Raw genomic sequence first — 18116 nt, 5'->3', positions numbered from 1 at the left:
TAGATGGGGTTAATTGACGAATGGATGGTGAAGTAGGGTGAGGTGATGAACAGCAGTCGAGTTAGGTGACAATTTGAAGTCTGGATGAAGAATTAATATGTGAATTGGTGGGTGTGATAATGACAAGCTAGGAGTGATGACAATTAGCCATACCAGCTGATGATTAGTTGGGGAAGGTGCGGGTGATGAGATGACTATTTGAGGGGTTAGGTAATGAGTGGATGGCGTGGCTGGTTTGCTGCGAGTACTGATGGGTAGTAGGAGACAGGTATGGTTACGATATGATGATGAGTAACTGGGAGAGGTAACAAGCAGCGAGGTGAGGTGACAGTGAGTCGTGCTAGTTGATGGATGAGATGAGAACTACACAGGTGAGTTGTTAGTTGTGTAAATTGCCAATTAGTCGACATGTTTGGTGTTGACAAGCAGCGCGAGATGAAGGAATAGACGGGCATGAGGATGACAAAGTGACAGGATTAGAACACGATAGTTGATTTGTCCACAAGTTAATTGTAAGAATTCTTAATTAGATGTGTTTGGTGAGGATAAGTAGGGTGGGGATTTAAAAAAAAACAACAAAAAAACAAAAACAAATAGCCACATCTATAAATATACGCAGGAGACAATAGGAGGTTGTTGTGTTCATGTTGTGCGTTCACGGAAAGGTGAAGCAGGCAATTTGTCCTCTGTGTGCGTATGTGGGTGAGAGAGAGTGTATGTGAGTGATGGCTTGTGCCGCCACAGAAATGTTATGTGCGTGCACCCGAGTGTGAAATGAACGCCACTGTCTACCCGACGAGGCCCCTCCTCTGACCCACCCGGCACCGCCAGGGAACACCACTAAGTCAGTCAGCCAGTGTGAGTGTGTATGTGTGTGTGAAAAAGAAAATGAAATGATGGCATTTTCGGCAATTTGACATTTAAAGCGGTGTTTGTAGGTCAGCCCCGGTAGCCTGGCTGTGAGAAAAATGGTGTGCGTAATAGTCACTCGGACTCATTTGCGCCGTTAGCGTAGCGAATATCATCCTAACGAGCTAAATGTTGTTTGTCCCTCTGGTGCTGACTCGCATCTGCCAACCGAGGGAAGAGAACGTGAGGAAGTGGAATCGTGGAAGTCATCAGTCTTTCTTGTTTTGCACAATACACTGAACTTTGCCAGATCACTTAATAGGAATGTTGAATGCAAAATGTGAAATTTTGCAATAATATGGATATCGCAATATGCAACACCCGTATCCCGTGTCACATTTTTTTTCCAATATTATGGAGACGGACATAGCACCTTTAACATGTTTTCTGAAGTGATTTGACAGACGGAATAGTAAACACGATAAGTCACGAAACCAATCGTCATGCTCATACATTTGTATCAAGCCAAATCAACACCACGAACAAAACGTCTGCGTTTATGTTTGAACTCTTCATTGGCCCATGTTGTGACTGAGCAAGATTGTATGACTTGACTTATGACTTGTTTCACCCAAGTAATGACTTGATTTAGCTTGTCTGAAATTTATTGGGGATGCCACTTGACTTGCCTGTGTTTTGCCACTGTAACTTGAAACTTGAAGCTGAAGAATTGAGACTTGCCGACTTGTGTGTGATTTACTGCCACCCATTCTGGTACACAGAGAGAGAGAAAAGATTTCTGCAAAGTGTCGGAGGTGCCCACTGGTAATCAGGAAGTCTTTGGGGAAAATGAAAAAAAAAAAAAAAAAGCAAGCTCTGCAGACGGAGAGCGAGGAACCCCAAAATATGAACGAGCATCAGTCTGTGTGCCAACAGTGGAAACAAGCTGATTGGTGTTTTGCGACTGGAGCAGTGAGAGTGACAGCTGGGCGGGTGGGACGCGACACGCCGCAAAAGGTCGGCCCGCCGTCCGCCCGCACGTCACTTTGAAATGGAAAAAAAAAAAAGCCAAAGACGGGAAGAAGCAAAAGCAAAACCATGTGTGCTTACTTTCCACAGCTTTTCCACTCGCCGCTGATAGTCGCCATTACTGTCAATTAGCCGTTGGAACATGACTAATGACGACACGTTATGTAAGGCTCGGCTGGCTCACCACATGGCGGTCCGAGCCGGGACTCTGGCCTGCGCAACCATTATCAAACAGCAAACTTTTTATCTTTTTCTTTTTTTTTTTTTTTAAACTGTTGTACGGGTGGTCTGTCAGTCTTCTCTTACCAACGGAAGGGACGTTTGACATCCTAGGAGGAAGATTGCTATTTTGTCTTGCCAATCTCGAAGCCAGGCTTTTTGATGTTTTTTTTTACTGTATCCAAACAAGTTTGACTTTGGAATGCCCGTCTTCAATGTAGTACCACATTGTGCCACAACATATGCCAGGCAGCACTGAGCAACGCAGCACAAGCAGATAGAAGAGGAGGAAGAAGAAGAAGAAACATCTTTATTTGTCTCACAATGGAGAAATCTGCAATTTACAGCAGAAAAATTATGAAAAGGAGAAAGTAGAAAAACAAAACAAGTATTAAATTAGTAATGAACTGCCCACAGTACAGAGTGAAATGTAAAATACAAGCATATATGCATATGCCAAAGTGGCTGTGCAATTTAAAATGGATGAGTGGGGGGGGGGGGGGGGGGGTGTCACTTGCGTCTATTCAACAGCCTGACAGGAACGAGAATATTTTCCTGTGAGTTCTGTTCAGTTCTTTCTTTGAATGTGTTGTTGCTCCATGCGTGTTAAACAAGCGGTTGTTTAAAGGTTTAGAACTACCATAACCTCCATGCTCATTTCCATGAGTCCATTTAGCATTTTGCATCGTATGTTAGCATCAAGCTAGTGGACTTTTGCTACGTGAACAGACATGCTTTCTTGAAATATTGGTGTACAATGTTTAATTAGCCTTTGTTTTACGTGTCAGTTTTATGTTAAACTTTAGCAGGAAGGCACAGTCGCAGAGTTTATTTGACGCCTGCGCATCGCAGATTCAAGCGCATCCCACTACAGACAGACAGACAGACAGACAGACAGACAGACAGACAGAAGAGATACAATAAACTGCAAAAAAAAAAGACAACAGCAATATTCCTACCTAATACTGCTGCACGTGGTGGTATCAAAGGAGCAGAAAAGAGGAAATAGCATCAGACAACAATAGCAAACATTACACCTGCTGGACCTTGGGTTGTCAGGGGGTATTGACAGACTGAAAAGAGACAGCAAAAAGCAATAACAAAAGATGACAAAGGTTCAGACAGAGAACTGCTCGTAGTTTGAGAAAGGACAGACAGGAGAAAACAACCAAAAAAGCAATAACAACTTTGGTTCATTAGCTCGTGATGAGACATCGAGAAAAAATTCATTGCAAGAACAACAAAAAAAGACAAAAGCAACACCATTTAGTTTGAGAGGGAGCAGGCAGAAAAAATAGAAATAGGCATAACGATAACTTTTGGTTTAAGGAGGTGCAGAGTTGGAAAGAGAGTAACATCGGGTACGTGATTGTGTTTCCCTCTTAAAATACGTATGTTGTGTATGAGTCATGTTGCTCTGGCCGTGCTGATTGCTTCTCCTCGGTTCATCCAATGTGTTTACGCGTACAACTTTTCCAAACCCTGGCCCTCTTGTTAATGAAGACATTGTGGCCACCACTTCTTCCATTTTGCGTCTGCGTTAGGATTCTTTGCGCTCGGGAATTCTGCTCCTCTTTTGGCTGGTGACCCGGGCGGGCACAAACTGAGTGAGCGCTTTGAGGTGGTCATAAACATGTCGATGTCGTTACTTGTTACTTGCAGTGTACTCACTCTCTGTACTTGAGTACTTTGTAGAAGTACAGTCACTTGTTTAGAACAAAAAAACTGTTAATAGTAGATGTACCGATTTCAATATGTCACTCAAGTAAAAATACAAGGTGGACTCTGATATATATTTTTATATTAAATTTCTGAACTCCACGGCAGCCAAGTGGCAATACGACGCGAGGGAACGGGAAGGGCAAATGGGACTAGCTGTGATTTCCGTGGATGCCCGGCAAGATGATTAAACCATCAAAACATTTGTCACCTCAGTCATTGTGGATGATGAAACATAGTCGGCTGAGATCGTGTTTCATTTGGATTCTCGGCTCATTACATGTTGGTTTTTAACCTGCCTGTGTGCGCGTGTGTCTGCGTGCACTTTGACCCGCATTGTATTGTCTGGTAAGCAAGCGCTTTATAAATAAAATTTTGTGCTTGATTTTTTTTTTTAATTAGTTTTTTTTAGAGAGTATGACGGCATAAACCTGCCAGTGCCTCAACAGACATAATGCAACAAGAATCGGTTTGTAGTGGGACAGGGAGGATTTTTATTTATTCGTCAGCATCTCACATTTGCTGTCTCCAACTCTTCTCAAGTTAAGATGTGTTTACCTGCAATAGCTCACCTGTTCATAAGCCTTAACGCTGAATGTGTATGTGCCACAGATTGTTGATCTGAGAGAACTTTGCTTTTACTGTTCCATACAAGCCAAATGCAGGGGAAAATATGCTTTAAATTCTACTTTTGTGTTTGGTAGGAGAACGAAACGGGGCTGAAAATAGGTCTTTCTTGGCCGAGGTCGTCACATTTTCAATCAATTAATTAACAACTTGGCTTCCAGGACTGCCGCTGAGAACCGGATGTTTTCAACCTTCAGATAAGAAGGATGGACGTCCAACTGCAATGTCAGAATTGAGCCACGTGAACAGAAGCCCGCAGAGGACAACGTGAGGGGAGAACAAAGGTATTCCGAGTACCGTTGTTCACACCGGGCTGTTGTTCACACCAAGTCCTTTCTCGCACCAAATGTTCACACACCAGGTCATTATCAAGGTTAGTGACTGACAATTGCCTACCAATATTAGAACAAAGCGAACTCAGCTTGATAATGCCCCGTCATCCTGATTCACCACCTCACAGTTTCATGGCGAGAGCATTAAATCACTCCCTTTTGACCCAGCATAGTCTCAGGGGGCCAACTTCAAGGTCAAAGAGTCCCTGAATGGACATACGCGTCTGTCAGTGAACCCCCCACAATATCGCTTTTTAATGTATAACGCAGATTTTTAAGTGTTCATTTTCTATGGGTCTTTACCGCATATACATTCATTCATTCATTCATTCATCTTCCGAGCCGCTTGATCCTCACTAGGGTTGCGGGGGGTGCTGGAGCCTATCCCAGCTGTCTTCGGGCAGTAGGCGGGGGACACCCTGAATCGGTTGCCAGCCAATCGCAGGGCACACAGAAACGAACAACCATCCGCACTCACACTCACACCTAGGGACAATTTAGAGTGTTCAATCAGCCTGCCACGCATGTTTTTGGAATGTGGGAGGAAACCGGAGCACCCGGAGAAAACCCACACAGGGGGAGAACATGCAAACTCCACACAGGGAGGCCGGAGCTGGAATCGAACCCGGTACCTCTGCACTGTGAAGCCGACGTGCTAACCACTGGACTACCGGGCCGCCCACCGCATATACAGGAAATTCTAAATTTTGAGTCTATGACCACGTTGTGTCACAACATGCCAGGCGGTGCTGGGCTCTGTTGGAAGTGTAATTCACAGCAAGAAGTAAAGAAGACACAGGTTATGTTAAAAAAACGTGTTCTGATGCTAATCTGCTAGCTCACCGCTAGCTACCCCAACAGCACTGCCGACAGTGCTTTAAGTGTGTTTATTTATTGTCTGTCGAAATCTTCAGCGATTAATGGTGTGTCTGGAATGTATCCCTTGAAAATTAACAACAGTTAGCTGAAGTGGTAATGTCATGACTTGTTGGCTGTGATCTTATTGTTCAGCTGCAGGCCTCACCGCGATTTCCAAGTAGCTGACTTTTGTATTCGGCGGCGTCAAGCCCCTCGGGAAGAGTCAACCTTTTGCTACCGACGAGCGGCAGTCTTAATGCTGTTCCTTCCTTCTTGTAGCGTAGCCGTTGTTCTCCTTGCGGCCACCATTTTATGTCAAAACTTGTAAACGTTTGCCGGGTGGTCAACTCACGCTCCAGCCAGAAGGATTGGAGCATAAAAGATGAATCCAACTCCAGGTTTATCACACCTGCTCGGTCATTTTGGATTTAATAGACATCTTTTATTGTGTGAATGTGTGTGTGTGTGTGGGGGGGGGGGGGGGCGGGGGCGGGCTCTTTATCGCACCTCTCGCGTCGCTCTATCATTTACAACTACATCCAGAAATAAGTAGTTTGTGTTTAGAAAAGTGAGCAAACACAAAGTCGTCAGGGAGATAATACAAACCATCAAGTGCATTTCAAAACATCGCTGTTGGGTAAATGATGGATGGATGGATGGATGGATGGATGAAGGATGATTGGAGGGAGAGAACGAAGGACAGATGGATGGATGAGTATGGATGATGGATGACTGGAGGGAAGGAGAGTGGAAAGGGTGGATGATAGTTGAAGAGATACATTGTGGGACAGATGAATTGACGATTGGAGAGAGGGAAGGGGAGAGGAAAAGATATATAGAGGGATGAGTTCTGAGTAGATGACGGATGGCGGTGGAATAAATTGGTGGTTGGAGGATGGCGATAGGAGTACTGATGGATGGATGAGGTTAGAATCAATGACAGATGCAGGGAGGGATAAATTGGTGGGTGGATGATGGACTGGTAAAAGGATGGACGGATTGATTCAGGAAAGGGAATGACTGAAGGATGGATGGGTGAAGGGATGGATGAAAGGATGAATGGAAGGAGGGATGGATGCTGATATATTGGTGAGGAGATTGATGATGGAATGGATGGATGGATGAGGTTAGGGCAGATGGATGTGGATGAAATGGGGTATGCAAGAATGTATTGATGGATGGATGAATGCATGATGTACGGATGAATGTATGGGTAAAGCGATGATGCAGGGATGAATGGATGATGGAAGGATTGGTTGACGGTTGACGGTTGATGGATGGGGTTGGGATGTATTGATGGATGAAGAAATGGCTTTATGTAAGGGATGTTTATGTGTATGCATGTATGCGTGTCATTGGTGCTTCCTGATAGTTGTCCTCGTAGTTATGTAAATAATAATAATAATAATAATAATAATAATACATTTTATTTATAAGCGCCTTTCAAGACACCCAAGGACACTTTACAATAACAAAAAACACAAAATAATACAGGTTGAGCAGCGGCAGCCAAAACGCGCCAGCGTTCACTCAACCCGAAAGTCAGAAAGAAACCACAAGGGAGGGAGAAGGGGAGAAAAAAAAACACGCTCGATGCTTGTACATGCCGCACCAGGTAGCGTTTGAATAAAAATTAATTTGACCGTCAAATCAGGAGTAGAGAGGAACGATGTGGAAAACGCTGCGTTCGATTCAAACATCATATTTTTACTTTTTAGATATTCAAACTGACTTAAAAAAAAAAACTACAACCAAGGCCAGCGTCTGCCTTTCCATCCTGTTGAAAAGAGCTGTCATAAAACTGTGATTGACTGCCCCTTGTTTCGTCTTTCCTCCAGATCAAAGACAAGAATTTTCAAAGGACATTTGGTTTGCTCACCCACCCGATGTTTTGTTTGACTTCAGAATATGCGGTGGTTTCCTGTAACGCCTAAAAAAAAGTTGCTTCACAACAAACGTGCCTGGACAGAAAGTGATGAGCTGGCAGGGAACGCACTGGCATCCGTGTTAAACTGCACGCCGAACCCTAGGACGCCAATGAGCCTCCAGGACTCAGCAGCCCTTCCCCGCTCACCCCCTCCCACGACCCGTCACAAATGCCTACGATAGACTGTGAGAAAACTTAACATGACTTGAATACACAGAAAAAAATAAAAGGGCAAAATCCCAACCGTGAATTACGTTTTGGGCAAACTCGGCTGCCGCAGCAGCCGGAAAGTCGGTGTTAGCGTAGTATTATGGGAAGTCTGGCATGTTTCTCGATTAGATTCAAGCAATAGGAATATAGCGAGGGGAAGCCCTCGGAGAATCTATTCATGACAGCAGCTCTAAAAGCCGTTCAAATCCATTCACTGCTTGATGGGACTCAATATTGCGTTTTGCTGTTGGAGCTCACATTGTGTCCCTCGGGCTGCGTCCGCTCTCGTATTCATTCCAACCTCTTCGTGAAAACCTTATTAACGAGGAGCAGATAAGCAAATACTATCCTCCCTCATCCCCGTCCCCCCTGAACCTCCCAATAATAATTAGCCAACTAACGAGAAGGACGAGGAGCTGCCGATCCCGGTCCGGCACGTCAAGTCCAACCTGGAAAAACAAACGGTCTGACAAATGGACATGGAACGTACGCGCACACATCTGGACGGTCAGGAAGGGAAAAAAGAAAACAAATGAGAAACGCTGAAGCAAGCTGTTATTAATTACAAGAAAATGATGATGAGGATGAGTAGTCTGATGGGGGAAGGTCCACGCTTTGGAAAGACACGTGAGAAGGATGACAAATCGGCTGCAGCCTGAGCCCCTTGGCGGGAATTCCAGGAGTTAAAATCCCAAAATATATACGCGGCACATTCTTGAACAAACACAGGGCGGCTCCTCAAGGCTGGATTATCACGCATCCATCATCTTGGAGCTTGTTTTTCTTTAAAGAGTACAGTGAACCCATGTTAATAGGTAAAAATAAAAAAAACACATTAACAAATGCATTAACGCACTACAAAACGCTGAAACACATTAAGAAAACCCCACCAAAACACTTTTGGAATATTCCCTTGTGTCTGTACTTTATCGCTGTCAAAGAGGAGCCAGTCATATAAAATCACGTAAAAAAAAAAAAAGACTTTCACTTGCATAGTTATTTTATTATTATTATTCATTCATTCATCTTCCGTACCACTTGATCCTCACCAGGGTTGCGGGGGGTGCTGGAGCCCATCCCAGCCGTCTCCGGGCAGTAGGCGGGGGACACCCTGAATCGGTTGCCAGCCAATCGCAGGGCACACATAGACGAACAACCATCCACGCTCACACTCACACCTAGGGACAATTTAGAGTGTTCAATCAGCCTGCCATGCATATTTTTGGAATGTGGGAGGAAACCGGAGTACCCGGAGAAAACCCACGCAGGCCCAGGGAGAACATGCAAACTCCACACAAAGGAGGCCGGAGCTGGAATCGAACCCGGTACCTCTGCACTGTGAAGCCGACGTGCTAACCACTGGACTACCGGGCCGCCCTATTTTATTATTATTTATTTATTGTATTATTTATTATTTATTCATTATTTTAACACACACGGAGCAGCAACATCTACAAACCGAGTTGAAAACAATACTCATGGATATCTCCTAGGTTGGAGCAATGATGATTGGGGTCCTTCTCTGCCCCTTCTTATTCTGTTACGCTACTGTTATTCAGACAGTGTGTACATCAATACTGGACTTGAATATGTCTAAAAATGCATGGAAATAATGATATAATTAAAATGCTTTGGACAAAAAAAGTTAGAAACATATTTTTTTTAATAAACACATGCACTACTAAAAAGTTTAAAACACCTCCGCCGTACTGTAACTATGCACAGTTTTCAAACATTTTATTCTGTGATTCTTTCACCACATTTTGCAAATCGCTCGTTTTGATATTATGGCTTGAATGCAAGGTTTGGTGTTGAAACCGTACAATGTTTTAATTGGAGTTTGTTTTTATGTGTCAGTATTTAACTAGAGGAGACAAGCGAGTAGCTTGAAGCAGGCACACCTTGACTCTTACTTGGAGAACCGTGAGGCTTTAGTCACGGTGGAAGAAATTAAGAACAGTTCCAAATCACAGTCACTCTTAGCATAAAACCGACATACTTTTGCTAGAATGCAAAAACCTGCCAGGAAAACAACTGCAGAATTTGGGGGTTAATTAGAAGCACTTTAAGTGGTGGCAGGTGTGTGCTGACGCCCCCGTTTGTCATCAGGTTAAATGTGACTGGTTAATTCCGAGCGCAGCCTCTTCCCCGGTTAAAATAGGGTGTGCACATTTGTACAACCACATGATCTCATTGTTCCTCATTTTGACTTCCCCTCTCAAAATTTTTTTTTTTTGCAATATTAGTTAAATTGTGCAGATTACGGATTTTTTTTTCATGTCACACAAACCTGACATTTGCACTTGGATGTGTGTACTTTGACTGTGTTCTAGTGGTGGACTGTATGTTACAAAGAGAGCAACTAAGAAGACAAAAACAAGTGAGCTCATTGTTGCCGTGCGAGTTTCCAACCCATTACAGCGGATTCGGGTCAGCGAGCTTGATAAACGACCGGCGGTGGCATGGCGCTGACCCACGGGTCCAGTCAGACCCATTCAGGCCCGGTCAGGCCCGAGCGGATAATGTTGCCGGCCGGGTTGTCATTAATTCCCGTTCTTCCGTCAATATCTAATTATCTGATCTGTCTGCAGGAGCGCAGCCGCAAGATCAAGCCCACGGTAGAAGTCTTTAAATGGCCAATAAAGCCACCCGGCAGAGATGCCGTGCCTCAGTGGCCGCGTTTGGTTCGGGCCATTATCATCATCATCATCATCATCATCATCATCATCATCAGGTATATTCCTATCTTCGTTGTAGGATGTTATTAATTTACATTAACTACCTGGTTGGGGAGATAAAGATGCAGTTGTGTTGTTGCATCCCGAATGTGTTCCGGCCGTGAATACTTGTATGTATTTTTCTCATTACACATGTAATATATTCTTATTAGTGAGCACGTTCACAAATATCCTTTCATCAAATGTACCCAAAAAGCATAGAAAATGAAAGGTCTCTAGTCAGCGTACACAGCAGCAAAATACCAAATATAATTAAATTCCATCCATCCATCCATTTTCCGATCCACTTTATCCTCACAAAGGTCATGGGCCGTGCTGGAGCCTATCCCAGCTGTCTTCGGGCAGTGGGCTGGGGACACCCTGAAACGGTTGCCAGCCAATCACAGGGCACACAAACAACCATCCACACTCAAGCACACACCTAGGGTGTGATTTTTGGTTTAATTACATGAAAAACAAATGTTTATTTTGTTACCTTGTATATTTTCCGTACTATAAGTCGCTTCTGAGTATAAGTCGCACCAGCCATAAAATGCATATTAAAGAAGAAAAAAAAAACAAATACTGTATTTGTCAAACAGGAGTATAATTCACATTTTGGGAGGCGTGGGGGACATTTATTTGAGAAACTCCAAGACCAGACATGTCATCTTGAAAGGCAAATAATAATAATCAAGAACAATAGGCTGAATAGGTACGATATGTTACATGACGCACAAACGCGAACTGAGGACGTGCCTGGTATGTTCACATTAAGTATTCAGAGTTATTCAGATAATTATAGCATAAAGAACATGCTATGAATACATCAGTTTCGCTACAAATCAGTAAATCCAATGAAATTTTCTTTCACGGTGATCTCTGCAAACTCCGGAGGTAGAAGTTGCATCACTTCCTCTTCTACGTCACTTACGTCAGAGTCATTGTCAACTATTTTTATCAGTTATCGCCAATGTAGAAAGTATCAACACAGGGCTAGAGTACCCTCTTGCGGTTGAATGTAAAAATAACGTGAAATAATACACAGTCGGGGTGGTCCGGTAGTCCAGTGGTTAGCACGTCGACTTCACAGTGCAGAGGTACCGGGTTCGATTCCAGCTCCGGCCTCCCTGGGTGGAGTTTGCATGTTCTCCCCGGCCCTGCGTGGGTTTTCTCCGGGTGCTCTGGTTTCCTCCCAGATTCCAAAAACATGCGTGGCAGGATGATTGAACACTCTAAATTGTCCCTAGGTGTGAGTGTGAGTGCGAATGGTTGTTCGTTTCTGTGTGCCCTGCGATTGGCTGGCTACCGATTCAGGGTGTCCCCCGCCTACTGCCCGAAGACAGCTGGGATAGGCTCCAGCACCCCCCGCGACCCTAGTGAGGATTCAAGTGGCTCGGAAGATGAATGAATGAATATACAGTCATGTGTGACATACATAAATCGCACCCCCGCCCAAACAATGAAAAAAACCCCCTGCGATTTATAGTCTGGAAAATACGGTATGCTTTTTAAACAGTGTAGTGTTAGTTTTCTTGATTGAAAAAATTGAACAGAATCAGTCGCGGTGTTTTTCGTTTGTCTGGAATGAAATGATGGCATTTCAAATCATTTCAAAGGGGAACATTGATTTGACAGTTGGATTTGATATGTGGACATTCCAACCTTTGCGAATGACTCCCGCACCCTTCTTTCTCGTGAGGGGGGGTTACTCACACTTGATAAATTGATATCATCGTTACCACTCACTGTTTTTTGCACAACTTGTGCAAAAAGCAGCATGAAAAGACCGTGTTTATCATCTGTTCACCTTCACGCTCAGATTATGATTGGAGAAGAGATAAGCAAGGATCAGATAACACGGACAATAAAAGTCTGGAGCAGGAAGGGACTAAAATGTAATGTTATTCCTGTGGCGTTCCAATGTTTTGTGTTGAGTTGCAACTCCACATTCCCAATCCTCCACAGCGGGTTTTGAAATATAAATGAAATGTCCGCATGTCTTATGAACACATCACATTACATTGTTATGAACTCAGAATGCACGTTTTTATAGAGATGGATGCCCAAAACGTAATGCACAGTGGGATTTTGCCCTTTTATTTTTTCTGTGTATTCAAGTCATTGTTTTAAATGGAGACTCCAAAGATGGTTTCACTGAAGCAACATGAAATTTGGTAGGTATATATATTATGAATAGTCCTATAAAATATCTCAAGAAGCCATGTCCAAATAAAAGCACAGCAAGTTTGCAATGACAGTTTGAAGCAGATAATCGGGCTGGAAATCAGGAAAATTCTGAAGTCAGTTTTACTTGGCAACATGCAATTTGATAGGCATGTCAGAATGAGTAAACAAGAAGCCATGTGTGTGTGTGTGTGTGTGTGGGGGGGGGGGGTTAACCCTGGGGGTGCCCCCCTTCCAAGATAAGAAAGTGTAGGAAGTCTGCCATTTTGATTTGATGTAGCCAATTTTGACCATTCTCAGGGGTTATTTAGTTGATTTTTTTCAAAATTTGGCATTTGATGCCAATTATTTTACAAACTAGACAATATAAAATTTGCTCGGCATGTGCATTGTGAGTAAACACAATTTTTTTTCGAGAAGTCATCCATGAAAATACACAGAAAGTCAACCAATTTGATTTGAAACAATGATTTTTAGGGATCGTTCAAAGTTCAAACTACTAAAAGCTCACAATGTCGGTTTTTAATTCGACGGACATGTCTATCATGAGTAGAAACACACAAAAAAAAATCTCAAGAAACCACACCAAAAAAAAGAAGCAAAAGAACTTTGACATTTTACTTTGCAGCAGATTTGGGCTACATGGAAAATTTTGCCCCACTACTCAGTGTTACTTTGCAATGTGAAATTGGATAGGCATGTGATCATAAGGAGACACACGAAAACAGTCTCAATAAGTCATGTCGGGGGGGGGGGGCTGAAATTCATTCTGCCATTTCAGGGTAATTTCGGCCATTCTCAGTGGTCCTTGCAATTGTTTCAAAATCTAGCCTTCAAAGCTAGTTTTACTGGACACTAAAAAATTTGGAAGATGTGTCCATTGTGAGCCGACGCAAAAAAAAAAAAGTCTGAAAAAGTCATGCTGGAAAAGACACAGGAAGTCTTCTATTTTGGTTTGATCTTATCCCGTTCATTAGGTCTTTTGTTTCCATTTGTGTTCGTCAACCGGGGGCCCCTTGTGTCTTCCGATCGGCTCTCTCAGCTACTTGTGGCTCGTCCAGGTGTTCCTCGTTGTCTCGTCAGTTGGCTTGTATTTTGTTCTCTGCTTTCTTTCAACCCTGCTCAGTTCATTGTTTGTGCTTTCTGTCAGCTGTCTTGTTCCCAGCTCATGTTCTGTTGAGTCTTGTCCCAATGTTTATTTGGAACTTTGAATCTGGTTTTTGGACTTTGTTGATTTTGTTGATGTGTCCATTTTGAATTGCGTATGCCTTATTTACTTTCCTTTGAGCTCTTTTAAGATTGCATTCCTATTTTTTTGGAGTGCAATCCGACCTTCCTCCCTGCTTCGCTGCACTTGGGTCCGCAACCTCATATGCACCTCATTTGACAGGTATGGCCAATTTCAGGTCATTTGATCAATTTCCAAAGGTCCTTTGAAGTCCTTGCGTTGGAAGTTGGCCGAGAAAAGTTGTCTGGTTGCTACTCACCGTGAATCATGTGTACTCGGTGAGTTTTTGTCAGTGCATGTGACCGAGCAAAGCTGTGATGTTTGATGACTCGGCATTAAAATTTTACAAATACAACCAACTACAAAGCTGCTTTGATTTTGCAGCTTCACATTTGGTAGGCATGTCCAGTTTGGGTCGAGTCGCAAAGAAAAGTGGCTATTTTTTAATGAGGGGGAAAAAAATAAGTTGAGCTTTACATGAAACTTGGTAGGCATTTCTATTATGAGTAGACCCACCAAAAAGGCTGAAGAAGACATGCCTAAAAAGACTCCAAGTCTGCCATGTTGGTTTGAACAAACCATTTTGGGTCCTTTTGGGCCATTTCCAGAGGTCCTTTCTTGGCTTTGTCTTGGAACATGTCCTCAATGCTTCACCCAATTCTGACCAAATTTGAACCACCTGCACCAAACAGATGGACCACTGACCATTTGAGATTTTGGATTGCAGGTGGAAACAAAATGGGAGTGAAATTTGATGAGCCACCGTGAAACGGGAAACTCCAATAAGTCAACTCCATCGGGTCAGAGCTTGACTCGTGACTCCTGATGCTTGTTTTTTTTTTCTTCTCTTTGTCCCCCAAAACTGCCTCATTGCCCATTTTTTTCTTGACTTTGTCACAGTTTGGTTTGAAGCTTTATTCATTATTTGTGGATGACTCATTACTGATGGCGGGCATGCAATTCGCCACATTTTCCGTGTAGAAGACATAGTGCAGGATGGTTAAAGAGGAAGCCAGGATGCCAAATGAAAGAGTACACAATTTTGCTCTCTCCTATTCCTCACTGATCAAATTCAAGTCACAAATGTGAGTTTTATCGACACCAAGCAAAATGACTCCGGCTTCACTCGTATCCCCGTAGTTCCATCATCCGCTAAGGATAATTTCTCCTCTATTGATTTGTTCTTTTACACATTATTTCTCGGGTTGGAGGTGAGTGGGGAGACTTGAGCGTCTCCAAATGGGAAGATGATTTATTTTTTTTAAAAGAACAAGAGCAGCAGAATGTTCCGCTGGTGGCACTTGTTACACCAGGGAGCTTGTAAAGGGACTGACTCTCGTCTTTGTGCTGTGGTGTGATCATATAGAGGACATCATGAGCCATGCTCTATGTAGCGGATTTTTAGTGAGCTTTTTTTAATGGGTTTATATTATGCGCACAAGTCTGAATTGAGCACATTGCGTCGTAACGTGGTATAGTTATCAGCTAGAAGAAGAGGCAGAGAAGGTCTCCAATAAATCTCTTGTTATAGCCATTGTGCCCAGAGAGGAATATCTGCCTGTCAGTACTTTTGGTTGCTCTGTTTGTATGTGCCGCTGCTGTATTTTTTTTCAAGTCACCCTTTTTGAAGGTTAAGAATTACTGTACTTGGTCTTAGTATGTCAGGAGTGACCCACCAGTGGCCGGTCGACCAGGGCGGAAAAGGAGAGAGATTTTTTTGTTGTGTATGTGTGGATGATATTGACCTTTTCAGGGACAACAGTTACTACAGTGGACAGTCTCTGTTACAAAGTGCATGAAAGGGTTAATATTTTTGTGTTGGTGTGCAGCTGCATCCTATCTGTCTCCCGTCCGCAAAAGGCGTAAGAACAAGTGCAAAGGAATACTAATTGAAATGTACATTTTAATCAGTGAAAATGTGTTTAAAACCTATGGGAGGGGCAAAACTAAAAATATTTTTAATACAATACACAAAGTAGGTGAAAGGCAGAAAGACGATTTGCACTTAAGCCTATCGATGCAAAAAAAAATCATAAAGCCAAATAACAGCCGTTTTAGCTAACCAGAAACCTGAAGTGTTAAGACAATGACTTTACTCTGTATGAATGTAAATGGAGTGTATAAAAAAAAAGAGGCAAAAAATAAACAATGAAATTGAATGAAAACAAAGCTAACTTTAGAAATCTTGATGGATTTTAGTTACAAAAAAGGGTATCGTAAAAAGAAATTTGCGTTCCACCATGTTGAGTTTTCTCCATTGTTGAGTTAAGTGGTTGGCACATCATAGCACTCCCGAGTGGAGTCTTTGCCATTTTAGCTGTTAAATTCGTTCAGGCAGTCCCATATTGAATTTCAGTTCAGATATTTTTATAGGAAACCGTGTCTTACATCTTGCCGTATACACATCACACCTCATAGCTTTAGCGTTTAAGCTAATCAGGCCACGGTGTTGTGTGCTTGTTCCACTGAGTATCCATGCTGGAGTTAAGTGGCTGGAATGTGCTAAACTGGAGTCATGCTGGGTTCACAGTAGTTGACAGGAAATTACATTTATCCCCCACTTGTATCCCTCAACTCCCCCGCTAAGTTGCTGGCAGGCCGCAGCGAAGGGCATAACCGATCGTGAGGTTCAGAGCTTTACACCAGGTTCATCCGAAGCACAGAAGCTGATCATTACTACCCATGCTAATAATGCCTGACATTTACAACGTGTATCACGCTTTTCCAGACACTCAGATGCGTTACAGTGGATACATTATAATAATAATAATAATACATCTTATTTATAATCGCCTTTCAACATTAGTCATGCACTCGCCACCCAATCACCATCTTTGTCCAAAGACATGTACAGCACTTTGTGTGCAGCGATGGCTGTTTGAAAGTGCTCTATAAATACAGTTGAGTTGAGAAAGACTGGAAACGTAAGAAACAAGTGTTGAACTGTGCATGCTTGCCCCGGAATCTCGTGCCTGAATGGACGTTGGCCCCGAGGGCATGTGATTGTTGGATGGTTTCACAGGCGCCTGCTCAGGTCTGGTGCCAATGTCGTCAAGCCTGAATAAGCTCAGTGTGATTTCCGCCACACCGCCCAAAGACAATCTCCAGCTCTTCAAAGACGAGCGTAGAAAAGACAAAACATGACAGGACAGCTTCATCCACCTTGTGTGCTGTCACTTCAGCACTATTCTCTCACAAACACCTCATAACCTCTGTTTTATTTCATCTGTCATCACTCCAGCTCAAACTGCTGTCAGGGTTTTTAAGTTATGAGCTGTTGCCGCGTACTAGGTGGTGGAAATTATTCAATGTAGAGGCTTTGAGCGGTTTCTCATGTTGAGTGTTTAACCAAACCACAAAAGTTACAAAAGTCCATTAGCTTCATGTTAACACACAACCCAAAACATCAAACCTTGGCTAAGTCTAGCATGAATGTTGTGGTAGTTAATGCCCTTTAAGCAACTTATTTTAGAACGCAAAACATGCAGCAAGGCATGTATACAGACACAATATAATTTTCCTAATAACATTATTGCCCCGATTTTTTTTTTTTTTTAATGTTTGTCTATCGAGATTCTCAGTTATCCAGGTCATCGTATCAGTAAAGGTTGAATCGATGCAAATGGACTGATTTTGTTTGAAGACTTTGTGTCCTTTTTTTGTCATTTTTCCCAAAATGTTTAAAGATGACACAGGCACTTATACATTCGAGCCACAGTATGACAATACTTCTCATGCGCTTTTATTCTTTATCCTCTGTGGTAAATGACTATCGTCTGTATTATAACGGTGGCCAAGGCCCACACGCTGGAAGGAGCAGCACAATGCCAATGTACTTACTGTGTTAAAGTATGAAAGCAGGATGCACCTAACAGTTTAAATATATATGTTCAATTTTATTATGTTATTACTATTTTTTTATTGCTCTTTTGTTGATACAAAAAGAACACCTCATAATACACATTAATGACATGACCATTATTTCAGTGGAGAAAGATGGCTTCAGTGTTTTTTGGCCTTAAAGGTGTGTTGGTGGAATTAAGTGAACGAGAAATTAAAGTCAAATACACATATACAAGTAAGTTTTTTTCAGTTGCTACCATTGACTAATTTCGTGTACAGTCAATTCACAATGTTAGCAAAACTACAGTAACTCATTGTTTGGGTAGCATAAAAGTCGCGCAAATGCTAGCTAGCGTTGAGTGTAAGAAAAC

The 18116-nt window shown here is 42.7% G+C and overlaps 1 protein-coding gene across 3 annotated transcripts in view; it reads left to right on the top strand.

Annotated features, from left to right (window-relative positions):
* Positions 1–18116, top strand: part of znf385d (zinc finger protein 385D) — a 101360-nt gene that overhangs the window by 14450 nt on the left and 68794 nt on the right. For 2 of the 3 annotated variants that reach the window (XM_052066041.1, XM_052066042.1), the window contains exon 2: positions 4605–4727. The gene's annotated coding sequence lies outside the window, so the exon portion shown is untranslated. Of the gene's footprint in view, positions 1–4604; positions 4728–10361; positions 10505–18116 lie in introns of all 3 variants that reach the window. The other variant, XM_052066040.1, reaches the window with a different exon arrangement.

The sequence above is a fragment of the Hippocampus zosterae genome, chromosome 5 (assembly GCF_025434085.1).
Source record: "Hippocampus zosterae strain Florida chromosome 5, ASM2543408v3, whole genome shotgun sequence".
NCBI lineage: Eukaryota > Metazoa > Chordata > Actinopteri > Syngnathiformes > Syngnathidae > Hippocampus > Hippocampus zosterae.
Note: the sequence above shows the minus strand (reverse complement) of the source record. Positions and strands in the feature narration are given on the sequence as shown.